At 44.0% G+C, this 25,000-nt stretch overlaps 1 protein-coding gene across 7 annotated transcripts in view; it reads right to left on the reverse strand.

Moving 5' to 3' along the window:
• Positions 1 to 25,000, reverse strand: part of LOC139749071 (glycine receptor subunit alpha-2-like) — a 328,567-nt gene that overhangs the window by 271,700 nt on the left and 31,867 nt on the right. The window contains exon 1 of one of the 7 annotated variants that reach the window (XM_071662544.1): positions 3,969 to 4,132. The exons of the other annotated variants lie outside the window; for them this stretch is intronic. The gene's annotated coding sequence lies outside the window, so the exon portion shown is untranslated. Of the gene's footprint in view, positions 1 to 3,968; positions 4,133 to 25,000 lie in introns of those variants that run through there. 7 annotated transcript variants of the gene reach the window in all.

A 25,000-nucleotide genomic window follows, 5' to 3' on the forward strand; every position in this document is an offset into this window, starting at 1 on the left:
TCCACAGCTTTAGGGTCTTCATCCAGACCCTGCACGGCCCTCCCTCCACAAGACCACCCTCTACCCCCCTGCAAGACCAACCCCTCCTCCCCCAGACCACCCAGACCCTTGCACGGGCCCCCACTTTCCCAAGGACCCCCATCCCTTTCCCCATCCCAGTGGTGACCTGTCCGGTCGTTCAGGCCGACATGGTCTGTCAGTCAGTCTGGTCTCTGACCACCACCGTGGTCTTTGCCGGACGCAGCCCACACAACCACGCGCTCCATTATACATAGACTGGAAAAATAAAATGTTTCAACTTTCCTCTGCAAGGCACAGCAAGGGAGGGGAGGGGGAAATCGCTCTGGATCTCTTCTTCCGCCATAACTAACATTTCCATCAAGTTTAAAGCCAATCTTGTCGCCGCTACGGACTTTAAAGGCATTTCGGCCACAGATCATAGAGACGTCCACACCATTGCTTCGTTATAATAAAACCGTCTCTGTCCACGTGGGGGAGCTGGCCAACTAGTGACCACGGTTGGTGGCTGGTAACTGCTGAACATACCCAGTGTCGATGCTCCTCAGTCTTCCCCATGGGCGTGGTGACCTGGTCTTTGTTGACCTTAGACATACGGGTCACGTCAGAGTAGGATGCCACCACAAGACCCAGCTTCCCAGTACACCAGCTGGCTCTCACGTACGCATCTACGCATATCTCATCACCACTGTGAACATGACCATGGGAATGTATTCAGCGAATAATGTCATCTCGACCAGGTACGCATTTAGAATTGATAATGTGTTGATGATCAGGGACTCTGAAGTCTTAATTATTAATGTAAACACGACCCGATGAGCCTGGAGAACTGCTATATCTGCCAGCACATGTACAACACTGAGCCACACACCTCCCTCCCCTCCTCCAGTCCCACTCAGTAATTCACAGCAGATTGACGCCAGGAATCATTAAATGTTTATAATGACCTTTTTTTTCCGGCGGAGTGCCCTAATTGGTTTTACAGGTGGGCAGTGGTGGTGGGTAGAGGTGGACAGTGGTAGTGGAGGGTGGTGGTGGGTAGTGGTGGGCAGTGGTAGTGGAGGGTGGTGGTGGGTAGTGGTGGGCAGTGGTAGTAGTGGAGGGTGGTGGTGGGTAGTGGAGGGTAGTAGCTCAGCTCCTGTACCTCAGGTTCAGTCATCCTCCGACCCAACTTCACCACCAGGTCCACACAAGGGACCTCTCTCCCAGCACGGCTGACGAGGTGGGTGACCCGTGCTGTAGTGTGGGGTCTGCAACAGTCTTCTGACCACCTCCCTCCACGAGCCTGGCGGGGTGGTGAGTAATACTGACCCCGTCTAGTCTCGCAGACGAAAGAGGCTTAACGCATACCACTCGCCGACGGTAGCTATTGCGTTTAAGTGGCTCAGAGTCACCATGGGAGCGAGACTGCTCAGTCCCTGGCTTTGTGATGCTGGTGGTCATCCGTACAGTAACTTATTCCCTTAATTATATTCTATCCACAGTACTTCCCTCCTATCGTCTGTCGCAGACAGACTCCCCCGTCAGCCTGGGCCTTCTTGACAGACTCGCCCAACTTTGTGGAAATCCGTCAAGACTTGGCCGACGTCAATTTGCTCTGTCACTCGCTCCTTGACACGTTCATCCCCTAGTGGTCCCGACCCTACCACTACACCAGCCAGTTAACCTTGTACTTCCCTCGCTACACAAACTATCTATCTCTCTAACACGTCAAACCATTCATAACTCGCGTACTACAACGCTTGTACACACAACTCCCTACATTTACAGACCTACACCCGTTCACAACACCTGGATACATGGCAGAAGACCTCGTACTCAGGGAATAACTGACTGTATGAATGTGGTAAATTGATGACTCAAGGGGTTAATTCGAAGTCCTCAGTGGGTTAAGTCGTCTTACGCAAGGCTTAAGTCATCGAACTCGAGGTTCAAGTCGTCGTTCTCGAGTGTCAAGTCGTCGTACTCGAGTGTCAAGTCGTCGCACTCAAGGGTTAAGTCATCGAACTCAAGTGTCAAGTCGTCGTACTCGAGTGTCAAGTCGTCGTACTCGAGTGTCAAGTCGTCGTACTCTAGGGTTAAGTCATCGGCCTCGAGTGTCAAGTCGTCGTACACTCAGAGAGTCAAATGTTCCTCTTAAAAAAGAAAGAAAAAGGCAAACCAAAGTGTGGGGAGGGATGACTGGGTGACGGAGGCTGGGGGGCGCGGCTGGGTGGTGACTATACCACCCCAGCAGCAAATTCTCCAGCGGCGGAAGGAAAAAAAAAAAAATATCGAGTTAATTTGACGGATTCTGATGACATGTGGTCCTAGGAGGAAACAATATCCCGATCCCAGACCGCTGGGCTGGTCAATATCCCAGCAGGTGCCTGGGATCGACAAAGTCTCGATGAAAAGCCCAGATTTGGGACTCGAAGGGTTGGGTGGCCTACCAGTGGGCGTCACGTGTTGCCCACTGTCTACATACTTTACATGGGGGATATGGCGTCTTGAGCAGGACTCATGGATTTCAGATTCGCATATTCTCATCCTAAAATGGCGGCAGAAACACTCTACGTTCATCTAATATCACTTAAAACAGACATCCGTTACTTACAGTGTCCATCTAACACTGACTTTAAGGTTCTATTCAGTGGGTCATAGACAAATCTCAAGTTCAGTCACCTCCCCTGCCAATAGAGACAGTCCCTCCCCTCATTACGTGGTGTGTGAAACCCTGAAGTATCGACTCGCTGGCCATATAAATAATGGTCATAGTAACATTTCCCCATATAGTACTATGTACACCGTTACTGTGCTGGGTGTGATGGCGTTACGTACATTCGAAAAGTTCTTTCAAAGTTCATCTCCAAGGCGAAGTGAAATGTAAATAGTTCCTCGTAATCTCAAGGACAAATGCCACACTCGATATATATATATATATATATATATATATATATATATATATATATATATATATATATATATATATATATATGAATCACTCATGACAGACGGTGAGCTAGTATGTGACCCATCTTATAATGACTACCACCACCACCACCTCCTCTACCACAGAACCTCACTCCCACCACACCACACCCCCATGCAAAACCCACGCCACTGGCATCATTGTTCCTGACGTCTTTACATAATGCTGTGCCTCTTACATATTACATCATCCTTTCCTCCCTCCCTCTCCCATCACGTGTTCTACATGACAGGAAACCAATGGTCTGCGTAATGAATATAACGTCCATGAAACATGTATAACCATGTGTGAGCACTCATCCATACAAGGTGCAGTCGTACATAATGTAGCATTTTTAACGTATAATTTTAGGTAATTATTATTCTGTGGTGTTATATGAATTGTAAATTAAAAAAGTATTCTTTTATACATACAATAATTATACGTTCCAGTGAGTCTTCAATAGGACCAGCATGTAGAAAGAATTATGCTAAAACTAAATCATTCTGTCTACTGCATCTGAACAATTAAGACAATGCAGAAAACTGGGCTGGTGTGCTGGCCAGCCAACACGGAAAAACAATCGAAATGCTATTGAAAAAAAAAAATGACATTCTGCTCGAAGGTTGCTACACCACCGCATCATGATCTAATGTTACCTCAATATCTGTATACTTTTTTCTCTGCTTCATACTAGGATTATTTAAGTCTGGCCCGACACACCAAGATGCACTTTACCCTCGCACCACGTTTTGTTTCCCACCGCCCTCACCCCTCCACCAACCCCATCCATGGTGATATTCCACCTCTGGCAGTTAAACCACTAGCTTGTAATGGGTATTATAATTCCTCGAAGACGGTTAAAAACCACTTTCATATATCAATCTTTAGCGTCTCCGACTTGGGGGGTCATGGTAACAACAATGCATCAATGGTGCCAAAGGATGAATGGCGTGGTCTCACGACCTGAGCTCAGAGAACAATACTTCTATTTACTCACGTGAGGCTTCCAACTCACACGAGTTGATCCTCTCACTCAGGTTCACACGCCAGGGGAGAAGCACCACACCGACCGACACCGCAACTATTTGTTGTTAGTTTATCGAAACCTTAGCCAACACCACACACACAGTGAGACAGTGCGGATACGAGTGGCGACCTCGACGTGATGAGCAAAACTCCGGGCGATGAAAGCTCGAAAGTAGCTCGAATGGAAAGCTTCGAAGCAGCGAGTCGATACTGCCTGGGTTCACACCTCTCAGAGAGAAGAGGATTGACAACACTGACTGTCCCGGATTGAAGAGGAGGCAGCTGTACAATAATTATAGAATGTCGTGTACTCAGTCTGCCGACATGCACGCGCTATATAACAAAACATATACTTCATGCAAGGGATAAACAGCAATGACTATGGTGAGAAACACTATATATTAACTGCATAATCTTGTAAGATTATTTAAAAAGAACGGTGACTACAGCTTCCTGAAATTGACAGGTGTCAGCAGACTGTGAGTCCAGAGTTGTCAATAGCTGTAATGTATAGACAAACTAAACCAAGGAAAAAAAAAAAGTACCGCTACATTTGCCATGTTTTACAATTTTGAAACCAAAGAGGAGAAGTTTTCAAGTATTCTCCTGGGTGTCGCTATGCACAGTTATGCTTGCTCTCCATATTTGGCGATGCCACTACTGGAGGACGAAGGCACTTTTTTATGGATGGCTTACCAGATACTTCTATATTCCTATCGTTTGTGTCTTCCTTTGAAAACTTTTTTTCCATTTCTTTCAATGAAATACACGTGAATATTCGATTTTCTTCTATTTCAATAAATATCAATCGCACAAGAAATGTCAAAAATATTCAAAAGTACCAACCATAGAGAGAAATAGAGTAACACTGACTCATTTTGAATTCTGTCGAACCAAAGGGTAATGATTTCTGTCTGGCTATCTTTGTAAGGCTACACAAGAAAACGATGTGAGGCAAACGCCTACTACTGTGTTTCTATAGCTCCTGGGTTCTTGCTTTCACACTCTGTAACATTTATATCAATAACAAGGGTAAAGAAACTGACAAGAGATATCAAGGACACGAGAACAACTCTATTTCACAGCCTCGAAAAGACCCAGTGGTCTGTTGGTGTTTGATTTCCTTTGTAGGGGAAAAAAAAAGATTCAGGTACATCACATCAAAGGAGGAAAGCCATGATAGATAGAAAGGAAAAAAAAGGTACCCATGTTTTATGCATCGAACTTGTGACACACGCTGCAGGTGTGTGAGCAAGGGAGACACACACACACACACACACACACACCTTCAACACGTACAATAAAAACACAATACAATTTCGTCTGGGGATCAATCCCAGTGTAAATGGCGAGTTGAAACAAGTTACATGGAAATGGTTTGGTCAGACAAGATATGGATCTCACTGGTGTGGTTGATGTAGAGGAATGGGTAAGGCAAAAGCGTCGTCTTCCAGTAAACTATGTGTCAAGACAGCAAACCAGAGAGGAGGTGCCGAGGTCAGAACCTACGTCATAAGTGGTGGGGTTGGTGGGGGTGTGGAGCCGTGCTCCTCCCTGTCACAGCCTAGGATTAATGAGAGCAAGACCAATAGTATAGACGTATGAAGTATGATGCTGAGTGCGGGATACACCACCAGCCTCAGGAATAGATGGATGGAAGTGAAAGACTCAGAGGCAAATTAGAATCTACAAAGTAGTCACTGAGAAAAACGAATTACTGATCATGAATGATAAAAAAAAAAAAAAAATGAATCTGGCGTCAAATTAGAAATATATTGAATGCACGTACCCTCATCTTTATACCACTCAAAAAAAATAATTATTGATATCTTCCTTCACTCCTCTCTCTATACAGACGATATGCGTTAATTAATGAAAAAAAAAGAAACCTAACGTAATTAACATGCTGCTGTGTCGCTCCCCGCCTGCACACTTAATGCAATCTATTCTCGGGTCAGGTTACTGTAAATGCACTATCCTCACATAGAGAGAGAGAGAGAGAGAGAGAGAGAGAGAGAGAGAGAGAGAGAGAGAGAGAGAGAGAGAGAGAGAGAGAGTTATACCTTTGAAGCCTCAGTTATCTAATGAGACAAATCCCCACGACACTCCACAACACAGTATGGCAGCCGTCCAGTGTGGTGAGTGGACAGCGGCGAACAGAGGATAGGTGATGGTGAAGAGGTGTTGGTGGGTTGATGGTGTGGCCCAGGTGATAGTGAGGGAAGGGTGAGGATGAGGCAGGTAGGACAGGCAAACACTTGGATAGGAAAGTCGGACGACAAAAGCGTTGGTCTAAAACATACTCGTCTGCTGGAGGACAGCAATCGTATCCTACATGTTAAACTACACAGTTTGTGATAGGCTAGCAGCGCAGAATGCTTCTACCGCACACCACTTCCCTGGCGTGTCAGCCAGGAGCATGATGACTGTAAAAGAACATCATGGAGTAGTATACAGAGTATAATAGACTGTAAACTCTACAGGAAAGTAAGAATGGAAAAAAAAAATGTACACATCCATACAATCGCAGCCTCGCGTCATCCTAGGAATACCGTATTTTAGTCTCTAATCTATAAAAGAAAAATGTTGAAACACACACAGTACACCGATATTCCTGATGAGTCTTATCCACTGATAATAAATATCAGTATGTGTCTAGCAGTTATTTACATGTAGAGACAGTCTTCACCTTGGCAACATCTGATCATAGTTTCCTCCAATGTTCTGTAACTTTAGCAGCTGAAAGAAAAATTCAGCCCAAGTTTGTATCACATTTCTTTCCTTTTAACTTCCAGTATTCTGAGTCACTCTGAGAAGAAAGAAATTGCCCTAAGTTATAATGTCGAAATTATCTAGAACTCTGTAAACTTGTATCTTATATCTTCGGAGTCTAAGCTTTTTTTCTCTCTCTCTCTTTTAAAGGAAATCATTTCAACTCCCAGTTTCTCTTCAGAAAGTTTATTTTTGAATGACAAGATTAGTTTCGTTGCCCCTTCCTCAAGGTTCTATATTTTCTTTGATAAACTTTGTTGACTACAACAACAAGAGCAGCATATTCTGAAACATGAAGCCTGACTACATTTCCAAATGTTATACCAAACATTATTTTCTTAGTATTCCAACCTGGAATTTCTTTCTCATTACTTCTCTAATTCTTTCTAGGAATGTTACCTCTACCACGGTGCACTGTATCTTTAAGTTACACCGCACATTTTCAACCGTGCTTGCATTCAAAATGCCTGATCCAGTTTTCTTAAGTAATACCTTCAAAATGATAATGATCTTTTTTTCCTTAAAAATCAAGAGACTAAAGACTGTTTACCTTACTATACACCAACCTCACAGATGAACAGATCTTTACTATAGTTAGCAGTATATCTAACATATTGTCATAAATGATTTGGTTTAATAACTATTTTCTGTTACTGGTTTAAAAACCATAATTTAACTCAATCAGACTGTTTCCCACCTGATGTAGTAGTGGTTAAGAAACCTCAGTCAAAGCTAAGGTGCTGACAGTCTCCAACAGCCACCACTGCTCTGATGTTTAACATAATTACCTCATACAGAATATATAATTTTCCTCACGCTGTCTTGGTGCTCCATATACTACTCCAATAATCATCTTGTATTCATGAGTTCGTTACAGAGGAAGTCGCGTGTGTCTACATCAGTATTACTTGGCCTGGTCAAATCTAAACCCCTAGTCAAATCATAATTCCGCTAGATGCTTGATGTGATCCATCTTCGCTAGTCAAATCATAATTCCGCTAGATGCTTAAAGTGATCCATCTTCGCCGAAAATTCTACATATATCCCACCAAGTATCACGACTCCTGTTAGGTGACATATATCCCAATATCGCAATTTCTGTGAAATTATCATTTCCAGCAGTTATCCAGATTCTGTTACGGCTACGATGTTTGGCTTTACTGACAGTATATCATCAAATGGTAATTCCTTCTTTTAATTCAACCCTTTCTGGCGCTGGTGAGACAGCCTTTTATAATACGCGGGGAATGGTAGAGTTTTTGAAGATACAATTTCCGGGATAGTAAGGTTGTGGTAGGCAGGTGATGGTGGGTAAATGTTGATGTTCACGAAAATGAAACACGATAAGTTCCCAAGTGCATTTTCGTGTAATAATCACATCATCAGGGGAGATACAAGAGAGAAATATAAGTCAGTTGATAAACAACAAAGAGACGTAGCTAGGACACCATTGGTAAACATGCGATGTTTACCAATGGCGTCCTAGCTACGTCTCTTCGTTGTATATCAACTGACTGTTATATCTCGCTCTTGTGTCTCCCCTGATGCTGTGATTATTACACAAAAGTGCACTTGGGAACTTATCGTGTTTCATTTCCCCCGTGGACTCATAGGAATATACTTGATTACGCGCAAAATTGTGATTCTTTCCAATATATATATATATATATATATATATATATATATATATATATATATATATATATATATATATATATAAATCAGCGTTCTTCCTAGGCTGCTCCGCGCACCGCATAAAATATGGAATTATCTACAATGCGTAATCTAACATCTTTATCCCAACAACAGTGGAACCCGCTTAAACTGGCATACAGAATATCAAGGTAGTTACTCGTATCTCCTAATTTCTTACAATAATCTCAAATGTTCTCAGCCCTGTACATAAGTGGAGTAGAGAACTTCCCGTACGACTGAGAGCTGAAGGTTGCGGGAGTCATATTAAACGAAGATTACCATCTAACTTTTATGGTTTCGGGAAAGCGGGGCAGCCAAGCGTATAAGCTTAATGCCCTCAATTTAAGCTTATAAACTAATGTTGTTCAGTCTGGCGCTATCACCTCTCCCAGCATTAACGGTCATTTCCAACATTATTTAATTCTCGGACGACAACAACAACCTCATAATTCCAGCTTCGCAATGAGCTTCCCAATTTCCTTTTATTCTTATTCTAATTTCCGGAACTAAACATGGTTTATGAAAAGCGACTGAAGTACTAGTTTTCATTTAATTTCCTACAGTTCAAAGTTATGCCATATGATGATACTTTTTAACTCATGAGCATAACGGCACCGAGTCTTCCTCACGGCAATATAAGCCGTGGGGATGACAGCCTAGCTTCTACCACGCCCTCGTAAGAGACATATCAAAAGCTAAACCATAAAAAAACGTGTATCTTAGTGCTTAATGTTTTAAGGTGTGTACCGGTGCGTTTCCTCCCTGACTCTCATATCAAAGCCAGTATCAGCCTAGAGTGGTGGATAGACCATACATTTTTACATTTTGAGCCCAACCTCCTTACAGGCAACACCCAAAACATTACTCCGCTGACATAGTCGGTATGAACTTCCAATTAGGACTCGCAATACTAGGAATATTCTTCATTTAATGATAATCTACTTAAAACTAATAAGAATATTTTCTTCGAAAACATTATGTTTTGCCTAAAGATTTGTCCTAATTTTTTTTTCCTTAGATAGGCTATGTTATTTTGGTCAGGTTAGGTTGGGGAGGTTTCCAAGCCTAACCTAACGTAACCTTACTAAACTTGATCTAACCTTAGAAATACGATGAATTAATAATAATAAAAAAAAACCTCATGTGATTCCTTCCTGCTTCTTCCCCTGGACTACCTCCTCAAATAAACGAGAGGCACATCAGCCTTCCCTATCCCCTTTAAATAAATCGGCAGCGTTATTAGCCGTCGGAGATGGCCCAGGGTTATCAAACGCTGACAAGCCAGAAAACCTATCAACTGGCGAATCTAAAAAGCCTCACCAATTTTGCCACGTCTCCCTTCGATCAGCGTATCACGGAAACGTTGTCATGGAAACCAGTTTCCACTTAGGATGTCGGGTGTTGGTAGTACACGTTCATGTTAAGATAGTTTTACTCGGTGCCTAAGACTTCTTAAGTACAACTTCGTTACTCTCAGCTTACTTTAAGTTATATGAAGTCTTCTTGTATGCGAAGCAGAGCTCCAAATACAAATACCATGACACAACAGCTCGTTACATCAAATAAGATAAGATTCTCGTACAAGGTAGGCTCACAAAGGCCCACCCCCCGCCTCCGCGTGAAGCGACCCCAGGGAACACCACATCCTGCTGGGCGATGGCAGACTTCCAGAACCCACCAACCTGTTGGTGTTGTCTCGTGTTGAACGATGGCTGCGCCAGTGACTGTGATCTCATGAATACGAAATTATCTCGCAACATTTAAAACTCGGTTGATCCTAGAACTGTTGATCACTTCAGCAGAACTCTTGAGTCCTGGCAGAGGACACTATGACTACAAGAATAAGCAACAAACAATAACGCTACCTTGCGAGGAAGGAGGGAGGGATGGGTTGGTGGTTTGTTGTGAGCGGGTGGGTCACGGGTGTGGGAAGGTTCCAGGTGTGTGTGCTGGGGATTTGCTCGTACATGACACCCATCCCCTCCCACTCTCTCCCACTTGTTGATAAAAATATTTTCTTTCGTATTTGGTGTGTTCCGACGTTAATTCCCAGATTCCGGCTTGATATAATGACCTTCAACCATCGATAAGACTCAGTGCTAACTACATCTATACAGTACTGATGAGAAAATAAAAATCCAAAGCTCTTCTGGATATCGCCATAAAATATCGTATAGAATAACAAATAGAAACTGGGGGGTAAAGTCTTGCGCATTGATGGTCCCAGATTTTATGTTTCTCCTACGGTCTTACGGACTTATTCAAATAAATGTATACAAATTGGGCGCTCGGGGAACGACAAAGCCTCCACCTCTGGATATGGATTTCCGTTACAAAGGCTTGGGTAGACTCGGCATCTACCTTACTCCAGTACAGATACATCTGGGTAATCATACAACCTTAGAATATTCTAGTTCTCCCTTTTGATCTGACCCTTGCGGCTAAGGTCAAAGGTCGACTATCGTAAGCAAGGCCTGTATTTTCGTGCTTCAGGATTGTACTGTTGTGCTCAAAGTGCTACCATTCTTACATTCAGGCCTTAATACAATGACGTATATGCATAAAACACACACACACACACACACACACATATATATATATATATATATATATATATATATATATATATATATATATATATATACATATATATATATATATGAGTTAAGACATGGTACATATATATACAAGGTTAAGAGACGGGACAATATGAATGTAAAACCCTCTCCTAGTAACACACAAACAGTAATCTGAAACCCGAGGTAAAAAAAAAAAGAAAAAAAACTTGGCTCCACTCTTCGTTCACACATACTATACTGAACCGTCCTCCACACCCCACACAATGGTACTTGAATATGAGAGGGGAAGCTAATAGTTACCACATACACCTGGGAATTCATGCCCGTGCACGAATACTTTGATCTTCCGAGACGGCCTGTGGTCGAACTAGGGTGTGTACATTCGAACTGGGTTGTGTACATGTCGAATTAAGGAGTGTACATGTCGAGGTAAGGTGTCTACACTCTTCTTCCTCCACAGCTGAGAGGCATCTCATCAGAGCGGCCTGAGCCTCCACTCATAAAAGGCTAAAAAACAACTAGGTACCAAAACTCCAAACACATAGACAGTTTGTAGAAAAGTAACAATTTATAATCGACACTTACAACGTGAGCAGTAACAACTTAGCTATATAACCGATTTTTGTATTAAATATTTATAGTGTTATCTTCAGGTCACAATAGGTAGCGGCGGGTGGTCTCAGGGACAACAGAAAACGGTCAGGGATGGAAGACTTTTGCATTGGTTTATGGCCGAGCGGATATGCTCATAGACTCTCAAATATTTGACCAGGGTTCGAATCCTATGAGCCTACGGGTTTACATTGATTTCATGTGATAGTACACGCTAGAAATGTAATACATGTATGCAATCTATATATGAACTTTATTTCAAATGATAACTCTAACGTATTAGGTTTCTGCAAGTTAATGTAAACAAACTCAGATATTACTGCGATGGCGGGACGCGACACAGTTGATGGAAGCGGGCGGAATCAGCTCCTACAGTGACTTGAGACGTGAAATTCCCTATATTACGGCACATCAATGACGACTTCTTCCGAGGGTGAAATTGAGATATGAAATCATCACTGTACACATGGAAAGTCAGCCGCCTATCTGTTTACACACACACACACACACACACACATAATATATATATATATATATATATATATATATATATATATATATATATATATATATATATATATATATTATCCCTGGGGATAGGGGAGAAAGAATACTTCCCACGTATTCCCTGCGTGTCGTAGAAGGCGACTAAAAGGGGAGGGAGCGGGGGGCTGGAAATCCTCCCCTCTCGTTTTTTTTTTAATTTTCCAAAAGAAGGAACAGAGAATTGGGCCAGGTGAGGGTATTCCCTCAAGGGCCAGTCCTCTGTTCTTAACGCTACCTCGCTAATGCGGGAAATGGCGAATAGTTTGAAAGAAAAGAAAAAAGATATATATATATATATATATATATATATATATATATATATATATATATATATATATATATATATATATATATATATATTCATTTATTTTATTGTTATTATACTTAGTCGCTGTAGCGCAAGGAAACAGACGAAAGAATGGCTCAACCCACCCACATACGCACACATACATACCTATACATTAAAACGTATACATACATATACATACACAGACATATACATATATACACATGTAAATATTCATACTTGCTGCCTTCATCCATTCCCGTCGCCACCCCGCCACACATAAAATGGCACCCCCTATCCCAGCGCGCGCGCGAGGTAGCGCTAGGAAAAGACAACAAAGGCCACATTCGCCCACATTGTCTCTAGCTGTCATGTGTAATGCACCGAAACCACAGCCCCCTTCCCACATCCAGGCCACACAAAACTTTCCAAGGTTTACCCCAGACGCTTCACATGCCCTGGTTCAATCCATTGACAGCACATCGACCCCGGTATACCACATCGTTCCAATTCACTCTATTCCTTGCACGCCTGTCACCCTCCTGTATGTTCAGGCCCCGATCTTTTTCACTCCATTCTTCCACCTCCAATTTGGTCTCCCTCTTCCCCTCGTTCCCTTCACCTGTGACACATACATCCTCTTTGTCAATTTTTCCTCACTCATTCTCTCCATGTGGCCAAACCATTTCAATACAATCATACTTTTTCGCCGTTTCCCGTGTAGCGGGGCAGCACCAAAAACAGTGGAAAAATGGCCTTATTTGCTCACATCCCCTCTGCTCTTCAGCCGTCATGGATAATACACAACTAACCGCTTTATTTGCCCTGCCTCATTTAAGTGACAGCAGTGGCGCCTCGAAAGAAAACAAAATCGTTCAAATTCGCTCTAACCCATGCACGCCACACACCCTCCTGCATGTTCAGGTCTCAATCACTTTAAGCCACCTTCACTCCATCCTATTCCCTCCAGAGTTCCCCCACTTCACCTTGTATACTGCATTTCCCACACATATATCCTCTTAGTCAACCTCCTCTCACTCATCCTCTCTATATGTCCAAACCATTTCAGCACACCCTCTCCTGCTCCCTCATACATACTTCACTTATCACCACTCGTCTCTTACCCTATTTCCTCACCCTATCAAACCTCCTCTCACCACATATTGTCCTCAAACATTCTATTCCCAACACATCCACATTTTACGGTTAAGGAGAAAAACACAGACTCTGTTATACTGATGTGGGGTTGGGAACCTGGCGGAGCTCTATGTTCGCTAGTCAGTGTGTGAGGTGAGGCGTGTAATTGTGATCTCATGTGTCCGGCACAATATTTACTAGAGTGGCAGTTCAACTACTGTATAGCCTGCACAACGCAGCAAATGGACGGGCTCTCTCTACCTCTGAAAATGTCCTGTGGTAAAACGAATCTTGTTTAATCTTTTCTCCTACTTTTTCTTTTTTTCTTTATTATCATTACTATCATTATTAGTATCAGTATTAGAATTATCATTATTAATAAAAGCAGTAGCAGTAGCATTATTACTATTATCATTATCATTATTATTATCATTATTATTATTATTATTATTATTATTATTATTATTACTATTATTATTATAATCATTTTATTATTATTATTATTACTTATTATTATCATTATCATTATTATCATTACTATTATCATTATTATAAATATTATTATTATCATTATTATTATCATCATTATCATTATTATTATTATTATTATTATTATCATTATTATTACTACGACTACTACTACTACTACTACTACTATTACTACTACTATTACGACTACTACAACTTTTATCATCAATAATTTCCTATCATCAAGGCTCTCGTCATTACGAGAACACTTAACACACAAACCATCTAACACGAAGCCACTCTGGTTCCAGGCTACAGAACCCATCACCAGCAGACCCAGCCGAGGTGTTACCGCGGGAGGGGGTCACCGTGTTCCATTGTTCGACGAATAATTAAAATCACGACATCCTAATTAACGCCATCATGTCATTACTCAAAAGTCAGGAAGTACACACGGATGCACAGAAATGTCACACGAGAAATGATCTTCACAACGTTCACTATGTTATCTTCCCAGGTCCAGTGTTCACTATGTTATCTTCCCAGGTCCAGTGTTCACTATGTTATCTTCCCAGGTCCAGTGTTCACTATGTTATCTTCCCAGGTCCAGTGTTCACTATGTTATCTTCCCAGGTCCAGTGTTCACTATGTTATCTTCCCAGGTCCAGTGTTCTGCGGCTCTTACGAAAACATAACTGTTGAGAAATAGTAATAATCAGCTGTTCCAGTCACCAGTCTGGCTGTTGTATCTATAATAATCAGCTGTTCCAGTCACCAGTCTGGCTGCTGTATCATTAATCAGCTGTTCCAGTCACCAGTCTGGCTGCTGTATCATTAATCAGCTGTTCCAGTCACCAGTCTGGCTGTTGTATCTATAATTATCAGCTGTTCCAGTCACCAGTCTGGCTGCTGTACCATTAATCAGCTGTTCCAGTCACCAGTCTGGCTGCTGTATCTATAATAATCAGCTGTTCCAGTCACCAGTCTGGCTGCTGTATCTATAATAATCAGATGTTCCACTCACCAGTCTGGCTGCTGTATCTATAATAATCAGATGTTCCAGTCACCAGTCTGGCTGCTGTATCATTAATCAGCTGTTCCAGTCACCAGTCTGGCTGCTGTATCTATAATAATCAGCTGTTCCAGTCACCAGTCTGGCTGCTGTATCATTAATCAGCTGTTCCAGTCACCAGTCTGGCTGCTGTATCTATAATAATCAGCTGTTCCAGTCACCAGTCTGGCTGCTGTATCATTAATCAGCTGTTCCAGTCACCAGTCTGGCTGCTGTATCTATAATAATCAGCTGTTCCAGTCACCAGTCTGGCTGCTGTATCATTAATCAGCTGTTCCAGTCACCAGTCTGGCTGCTGTATCTATAATAATCAGCTGTTCCAGTCACCAGTCTGGCTGCTGTATCTATAATAATCAGATGTTCCAGTCACCAGTCTGACTGTTCTATCTACAGCGCTACTGCCACTGGGTAAGACGGCATGACCGGTGACTTGACCCTATCACACAGTCGGGTCAAAGGTCATCATGCCTCCAAACCCAAAGGTCGGGTCATCGCGTTCAAGGGTTCAAAGTAACTCTGTGATTATTGTCCAAATTACGAGAATAATGAGTCACAACAGGAGAGATAGATAGATAGATAGATAGATAGATAGAGAGAGAGAGAGAGAGAGAGAGAGAGAGAGAGAGAGAGAGAGAGAGAGAGAGAGAGAGAGAGAGAGAGAGAGAGAGAGAGAGAGAATTTCTTCTCCACAGAGGAAGATGGATGGAGTCAGGATGTGTGAACAGTTCAGGGGGGAAGAAACCAAACCGTGGGAAATGTCATAGAAAACGTACCTAGTTCTGACAGATGGAAGAGTGGGGGATTACACACACACACACACACACACGGGGAAGGGTGAAAAGATGACAAATGGTGTCATTATGAATGGATGAGAGGAAAAGAAGAGGAGAGGAAAGACTGCGTGGGAGACCTGTGACATGGAGGGTACGTGGGAGACACTGTGTCATGAAGGGTGCGTGGGAGACATTGTGTCATGAAGGTTGCGTGAAAGATACTGTGTCATGAAGGGTGCGTGGGAGACACTGTGTCATGAAGGGTGCGTGGAAGACACTGTATCATGAAGGGTGCGTGGGAGACACTGTGTCATGAAGGGTGCGTGGGAGACACTGTGTCATGAAGGGTGCGTGGGAGACACTGTGTTATGAAGGGTGCGTGCGAGACCTGTGTCATGGAGGGTACGTTTGAGACACTGTGTCATGAAGGGTGCGTGGGAGACACTGTGTCATGAAGGGTGCGTGGGAGACACTATCATGAAGGGTGCGTGGGAGACACTGTGTCATGAAGGGTACGTGGGAGACACTGTATCATGAAGGGTGCGTGGGAGACACTGTGTCATGAAAAGTGCGTGGAAGACACTGTATCATGAAGGGTGCGTGGGAGACACTATCATGAAGGGTGCGTGGGAGACACTGTGTCATGAAGGGTACGTGGGAAACCTGTGTCATGAAGGGTGCGTGGGAGACACTGTGTCATGAAGGGTACGTGGGAGACACTGTGTCATGAAGGGTACGTGGGAGACACTGTGTCATGAAGGGTGCGTGGGAGACACTGTGTCATGAAGGGTGCGTGGGAGACACGGTGTCATGAAGGGTACGTGGGAAACCTGTGTCATGAAGGGTGCGTGGGAGACACTGTGTCATGAAGGGTGCGTGGGAGACACTGTGTCATGAAGGGTGCGTGGGAGACACTGTGTCATGAAGGGTGCGTGGGAGACACTGTGTTATGAAGGGTACGTGGGAGACACTGTGTCATGAAGGGTGCGTGGGAGACACGGTGTCATGAAGGGTACGTGGGAAACACTGTGTCCTGAAGGGTGCGCGGGAGACACTGTGTCATGAAGGGTGCGCGGGAGACACTGTGTCATGAAGGGTACGTGGGAGACACTGTGTCATGAAGGGTACGTGGGAGACACGGTGTCATGAAGGGTACATGGGAGACACTGTGTCATGAAGGGTGCGTGGGAGACAATGTTTCATGAAGGGTACGTGGGAGACACTGTGTCATGAAGGGTAAGTGGGAGACACTGTGTCATGAAGGGTACGTGGGAGACACTGTGTCATGAAGGGTACGTGGGAGACACTGTGTCATGAAGGGTACGTGGGAGACACTGTGTCAAGAAGGGTGCGTGGGAGACACTGTGTCATGAAGGGTGCGTGGGAGACACGGTGTCATGAAGGGTGCGTGGGAGACACGGTGTCATGAAGAGTGCGTGGGAGACACGGTGTCATGAAGAGTGCGTGGGAGACACGGTGTCATGAAGGGTGCGTGGGAGACTGCGGATGAACGTAAGCTAATTAGTTCAGGGTTATTGGAGACTTGGAGTGGAGCTCGAAATAACAAGGGTTTCGGCTTAGGGTGGGTCGTGTACCTCCTGGTCGTGTACCTCCTGAAGGTCGTCATTTGGCGCCAAGGTCGTACTGCGGTACGACCCGTGAGCACAACGGTACGACTACACTGGGGGTAGGATGGTCTGGCCTTAGACCTGACCATTAAAGGCCTGGGTCAAAGGTCAGGCCGTCATACCCAAGGCTCGTACCGTCGTGCTCAAAGGTCGTACTCATCGTATTCAAGGGTCGTACCATCGTAATCAAGAAGTTAGAAAAGAATGAAAAATATATGGACAGATTTTGACTTACACGACGAATTTTAAGTACAAAGATTTTCTTTTAAAAAATCATATAAAGATGGTAGGCTGTCTTACAATGACTCGTTAAACCAGAAATTATCTTATGATGAATCATTAAACCACAAACTATATTACGATGACTCGTTAAACCAGAAACTATCTTACGGTGACTCGTTAAACCAGAAACCACCTCTCCGGTTTCCTTCTTCTGTTCCTATTTTTGGAAAATAACAGAACAGGAGGATTTCCTCTCCCCAGCTCCCTCCCGTCTTAGTCGCCTTTTGCAACACGCAGGAGACACGTGAGCAGTTCTATTTCTACCACATCCGAGCCGAGGAATGTATATATACATATATATATATATATATATATATATATATATATATATATATATATATATATATATATATATATATATGTGTGTGTGTGTGTGTGTGTGTGTGTGTGTGTATAAGCATAAGACGCTAGAAAAAGAATCCATACATCACTTTTTCTACTCAAGCTTATTACAGGCCATTCCGACGTGACCAACTGAGCCAGCAAGCTGAACGGGAAGAGCGAGACAAGTGTAGCGCTAATGACCCAACGACCAGACCGTCGTCACAACCCGGCAGCCGTACATCTCCACCAATGACAAGACAACGAGACCTAACAACCCCCCCCCCCCACCAATCCTTCCCCCCCCCCCCCCAGCAACGGCGACAACCCCATTGAACCAAACGCGCCTCGTTAGCAGTGGGACCCCAAATCCGTCCAGCCATCTCCTCCCCTCCCACGTCTCTGGGGGAGCAATCAGCACACAGAACAAAGTATGGTTAGAGCAGGTAGCCGAGGGAAGCCCCCGAGAGAGTCGACAGGATCTTCAATTAATGTGACGTGGTCTCATCAGGCCGGCCAGGGAGACCATAATGACCCTTCCTGAGGCGCCCCCACAGGGAGCAAGCCGCCTCCTGCTCCTCCTGCTGCTCTGCCCGCCCGCCGCCTCCTCCTCTACCTCCTCCTCCTACTCCTCCTCGCTGAAGGTTGTGAGACACAGGATGATTGGCTGGCCGGGAGATACGTGAGGTAAAAGAGGCGGAGGGAGGGAGGGAGACACGACTCACCGCCGGAGAGAGACCTGAGGATGACGAGACGGGACCGCCTGGTGAGGGAAGACGGAACACCACACCTACACACACACACACACACACACCGGTGACCTGTCTACCTCCCTCCCACACACACACACACACACACCGGTGACCTGTCTACCTCCCTCCCACACACACACCCACACCGGTGACCTGTCTACCTCCCTCCCACACACACACCCACACCGGTGACCTGTCTACCTCCCTCCCACACACACACCCACACCGGTGACCTGTCTACCTCCCTCCCACACACATACACACACACACACACACCGGTGACCTGTCTACCTCCCTCCCACACACACACACACACACACACACCGGTGACCTGTCTACCTCCCTCCCACACACACACACACACACACACACCAGCGGTGCCGCCCTCGCCTCACACTGTGGCTGACGATGGTGACCTCGTACTGAACCTTCGTCATGACACACAGATACGTAGAGAGAGAGGGAGAGAGAGAGAGAGAGAGAGAGAGAGAGAGAGAGAGAGAGAGAGAGAGAGAGAGAGAGAGAGAGCATATATCATACAGCAGGTCGTCGTGGAAACGTTATCACACGCTAAAGAAGCCACGCTTCCAAGTCGCCCATGATCAACTCACCTCGACATACAAGAATTTTCTCCCCAAAATACGACGGTTACTTCCAACCACAATCAACATTCACTTCCAAAATTTCTCGACAGAATTTCAGGCGCTAACTTAACTAACTCTCAGAATTCAGCGTCAAATCGAATTCCTGCACAAAATCGAAGACTTCAATACCCGCCTGAAATTTAATATTTACTCGCGAAACTTGACCGTTATATGCAGATGACGACTCCGATCTTGGAGCGAGCGAGATGAGGTTTCTCCCACACAGAGCGACGACGATCACGGAGAAGTGAGGACAGGAACTGAGGCGAGAATTGATTATACGGTCGGAGATCACCTGCTGGAGCAGATGCATCAAGTACACCTCCCCACACGATGACCTTCAACATGACAAGTGATCCACACAGGTTAAGTGTACAGTTTGATGTACAGCTCACGTACAGTGAAGGAGTGCGGTATGACGCTGGGATGAGGAAGTGCTCCTGGTTTTAAGAAGCGGAGGAGAACGGACCAACTCAACCCAGGGCAAGAGATGAAAGCAGGTGGACAGGTTCAGGTATCTGTGTCGCGATCACAGAGGATCTGAAGGTATGTGTGTGTCCCGATCACAGAGGATCTGAAGGTATGTGTGTGTCCCGATCACAGAGGATCTGAAGGTATGTGTGTGTCCCGATCACAGAGGATCTGAAGGTATGTGTGTGTCCCGATCACAGAGGATCTGAAGGTATGTGTGTGTCACGATCACAGAGGATGTGAAGGTATGTGTGTGTCCCGATCACAGAGGATCTGAAGGTATGTGTGTGTCACGATCACAGAGGATCTGAAGGTATGTGTGTGTCCCGATCACAGAGGATCTGAAGGTATGTGTGTGTCACCATCACAGAGGATGTGAAGGTATGTGTGTGTCACGATCACAGAGGATCTGAAGGTATGTGTGTGTCACGATCACAGAGGATCTGAAGGTATGTGTGTGTCACGATCACAGAGGATCTGAAGGTATGTGTGTGTCACGATCACAGAGGATCTGAAGGTATGTGTGTGTCCCGATCACAGAGGATCTGAAGGTATGTGTGTGTCACGATCACAGAGGATCTGAAGGTATGTGTGTGTCCCGATCACAGAGGATCTGAAGGGCAAACCGGGACGACGATAGGTATGTTCCTTGAGGAGGAGGAGGAGGAGGAGGAGGTATGGACGAAGGGAACCATCAGTGTCAAGGTAAGTGTTCGGCCAGCGGAATAAACTGCGGTTGTTTGTGGATCCAGAACTTGAATTCTGATGAGAGATGAGACTGATAACACAGAAGCGTCTGAAGAAATGGTTGTGCAAACGTATGATGAAAAACGAGGGTCGAGGGCAAGAATATAACTCAATGGAAGAAAACTGGAACTATAGGTAGTATATACCCATGTGATGGACGTCAACATTACCAAGAAAGAAAACGAGACGAAGCGTAAGCCTGTAAGACGAGGGATGACTGAAGGAAAGAGTTTTAAACACTTTGAGGACGACGGAGCGACCCTTGGGCATGATGTGCGAGATCTTTAATGTCCCATTAGGTTCAGATCAAAGGTCACGGTACTTCACTGTCGAACTCACTGCTTTCACTGACCAGGTCAAGGGCTCAACTCGCTTACAACAGTAAGCAATGAGGCACTTGTCGAATGTGGCTCATAAAACACATTCATCAATCCAGCCTAACCTCACCCATGTCACCGTCATATTCGCATACCCGTCACCATAAACCTATGCCCAGTATCACTATCAGTAATACAGCCATCATGTTCAGCATCACTATCACCATAATTCATAACTAGTTATCATTATCACTATCAAATACTGTTTCAACAGACACCGTCATATTCACTAATGGGGAGGAGTAACAACACTACTGTTATCACTATACCTCATCTACCGTTTCATCATCATCATCACAATTATCACTGTAATTCTTTCACTACGTAAATCCGTCCTCATTTTCATGATCATCACCATCATCATCATCATATCCAGCAGTGACTCCATCCACACACTTAAGGTTCTCAATAATCATCATCTATTTCTGTTCCCAATCATCTTTATCATCAACTCTTATCATCTACATTCACTCCCTTCCTCTCTTCAAAAAATGGATATATATCTATCTATTTTCGATACTTTTTTTGTCAGTCTAATCGCCCACCCATTCCTCAATACTCCCAGTAATAAGACATTATCCTCCCTAATTGGTTATCATCACCACAAATAACCAATAACCAGTTTTTAACTCGTCAAGTCATAAAAAATTGGATTTCTAAATCGACTAGAAATCGCTCTGTTACTCGCACGGATCCACAGTCGTTCATATACATTCGTAATCTGTTACGAACACTTCTATCTCATCCAAATAATTTCATCTTACTCCCATTAATTTCCCCCGTGGATCAGAGGGAATATATATATATATATATATATATATATATATATATATATATATATATATATATATATATATATATATATTTATTTATTTGCTTTGTCGCTGTCTCCCGCGTTAGTGAGGTAGCGCAAGGAATCAGACGAAAGAATGGCCCAACCCGCCCACATACACATGTATATACATACACGTCCACACACGCAAATATACATACCTATACATCTCAATGTACACACATATATACACACACAGACATATACATATATACACATGTACATAATTCATACTGTCTGCCTTTATTTGTTCCCATCGCCACCTCGCCACACATGGAATAACAACCCCCTCCCCCCTCATGTGTGCGAGGTAGCGCTAGGAAAAGACACCAAAGGCCCCATTCGTTCACACTCAGTCTCTAGCTGTCATGTAATAATGCACCGAAACCACAGCTCCCTTTCCACATCCAGGCCCCACACAACTTTCCATGGTTTACCCCACATATATATATATATATATATATATATATATATATATATATATATATATACCTTAGGACCTCCTTTTCTAAAGCTGTGACATTAGCACTGTTGGCATTGCTACCGTAAGCAAACTTCAATACGGCAGTGTCGCAAATCCAGCGGTCCTCGGGACGCTTAATGAGCAACATTGACTCATGAGCGAGATTGCCACGCCTCTCGCCGTGCTGTTGATAATAATAATCCCGTTAAGTTTATCAACACAAATGTGGCACGAGAACCTTGTTTACTGATTGGTACTGACCGACGAGAGAGAGAGAGAGAGAGAGAGAGAGAGAGAGAGAGAGAGAGAGAGAGAGAGCAATGCAGCGGGCCATGTTATTGCTTCCACAAGAGAGGATATAAGAGATCAAAATCCACATGAAGTCACTCGGAAAACGTCTCCACTTACGACTAAAAATTTCCTACGTTCAGTTTTCTTATAGAAAATGAAAAATAGAAAAATAAAAATTAACGAATCAATTTGACAGAGATAATGAAAACGGGTTCCGTGTCTCCGTAGACTCCACTAGTGTGTAGGAATATGTCATCCACACATCCACAAGATCCTCCAGATGGCTTACATGGCAAGTGATAGTATATAACATTATTGTACCTGACCCTAAAGGAATAGGGGTCAAAGACCAGGTCATCATTCACAAGGGTCGTACCGCTGTAGTGCTCAATGGTAGTTCGGTCGTGCTCAAGGGTCGTACCGTCGTTAAATGTCTTGTTCATGAATCACTGGAGAGGAAGTACAGATGCTACTCCCAACCTTGTAGTACGCTGTACAGTACAACCCTGAAGTACGCTGTACAGTACAACCCTGTAGCACGCTGTACAGTACAACCCTGTAGCACGCTGTACAGTACAACCCTGAAGTACGCTGTACAGTACAACCCTGTAGCACGCTGTACAGTACAACCCTGTAGTACGCTGTACAGTACAACCCTGTAGCACGCTGTACAGTACAACCCTGTGGTACGCTGTACAGTACAGCCCTGAAATACGCTGTACAGTACAACCCTGTAGTGTAGCTGTACAGTACAACCCTGTGGTACGCTGTACAGTACAACCCTGTAGTACGCTGTATAGTACAACCCTGAAGTACGCTGTACAGTACAACCCTGTAATACGCTGTATAGTACAACCATGTAGTGCGCTGTACACCATCTCTCTCTCCACACGACACAACAAGAGACGTGTTCAGTTTCCCTACCCATATATACCAGTCGAGATCCCATCCCTCAACGTCTCTTTCCAATCATCCAATTTCTTTCATTTTCCCACGTTCCTGTTCACTCCTCCTCCTCCACTTCGACCCGTTCCACTCGTCGTCCTGTACAGGAACACTGCCGCACATCTTTTTTTCCCTGACACGTTCCCTCGGTCGCCTTCCCATGACACCGTCTGGTTCGTCAGCTGCTGCTGCTGGGTCCGTCACACAGGTTAGATCCACGCGGGACGTTGTTACCCCCCCATAAGGGGAACTTCAAAGCAGTCATCAAGCCTTACCTTTGTCCATCATTCTTCAAACGTTCGCATGGCTATGGGTTCCTGCACCTCGCCTTCTCTGTTTTCAGGTACAACTCTCTCTTTTTTTCTCTCAAATTATATATATATATGTATATATATATATATATATATATATATATATATATATATATATATATATATATATATATATAACGTGTGTGTGTGTGTTTGTGATTACTACACGAAAGTGCACTTGGGGAATTATCGTGTTTCATTTCTCTGTGGACTCATAGGAATATATATATATATATATATATATATATATATATATATATATATATATATATATATATATATATATATATATATATCCTTTCGTCCTTTCCTGGGGAAGTGGAGAGCCAAATATGTCCCTCGCCAGGTGTGTGTGTGTGTGAGGCCCCGCGGGCCTCCCCACACCTGCATGTCCTGGCTGGAGGCTGGTAAGCCGGGCGGCAGGAGACAGGACGCCAGCCCCTGGGACTGGCGTCCACTCCGCACCACATGACGGCTCCAGCATCGTAGTCCCCCCCCCCCCCTTACCACCTTGTCGTGTGACCCGTTTTCTCTTTTCCCTTTCTCGAAAACACCGTCTCGCCTGATTAACTCCCTTCCTCACAGTGAAACAAAATAAAGCAATCAATACTCCGTCCTGGAAATGGTACGGTACACCACACATAACACGGCCACAATAACAGATTTAAATCCTGGAATTCAATACATACACACACACACACCTCCCTACGTCTAAGAGTCGGTCGTAAATATACGTATAACGTATTTTTCCTTACCCCCAGACGTAAAGTACAAATATCTGAGATATGCAAAACTGAATTTATATAAAACTTGAATTGCCATCAAGCCGATATAAACATTTATTCTCGTACACAACAGATTTTTATGTGATGATATGTTAACGTATATCTTCCGGGGATGTGGGAGAAGGATTACTGTTTATGTAACTCCTACGCGTCTTTAAAGGCCACTTGAGGTGGGGAGGGGTCGGGCGACGGGAACTCTCCTCCCCACCTGTAT

The sequence above is a fragment of the Panulirus ornatus genome, chromosome 6 (assembly GCF_036320965.1).
Source record: "Panulirus ornatus isolate Po-2019 chromosome 6, ASM3632096v1, whole genome shotgun sequence".
Taxonomy (NCBI): Eukaryota; Metazoa; Arthropoda; class Malacostraca; order Decapoda; family Palinuridae; genus Panulirus; species Panulirus ornatus.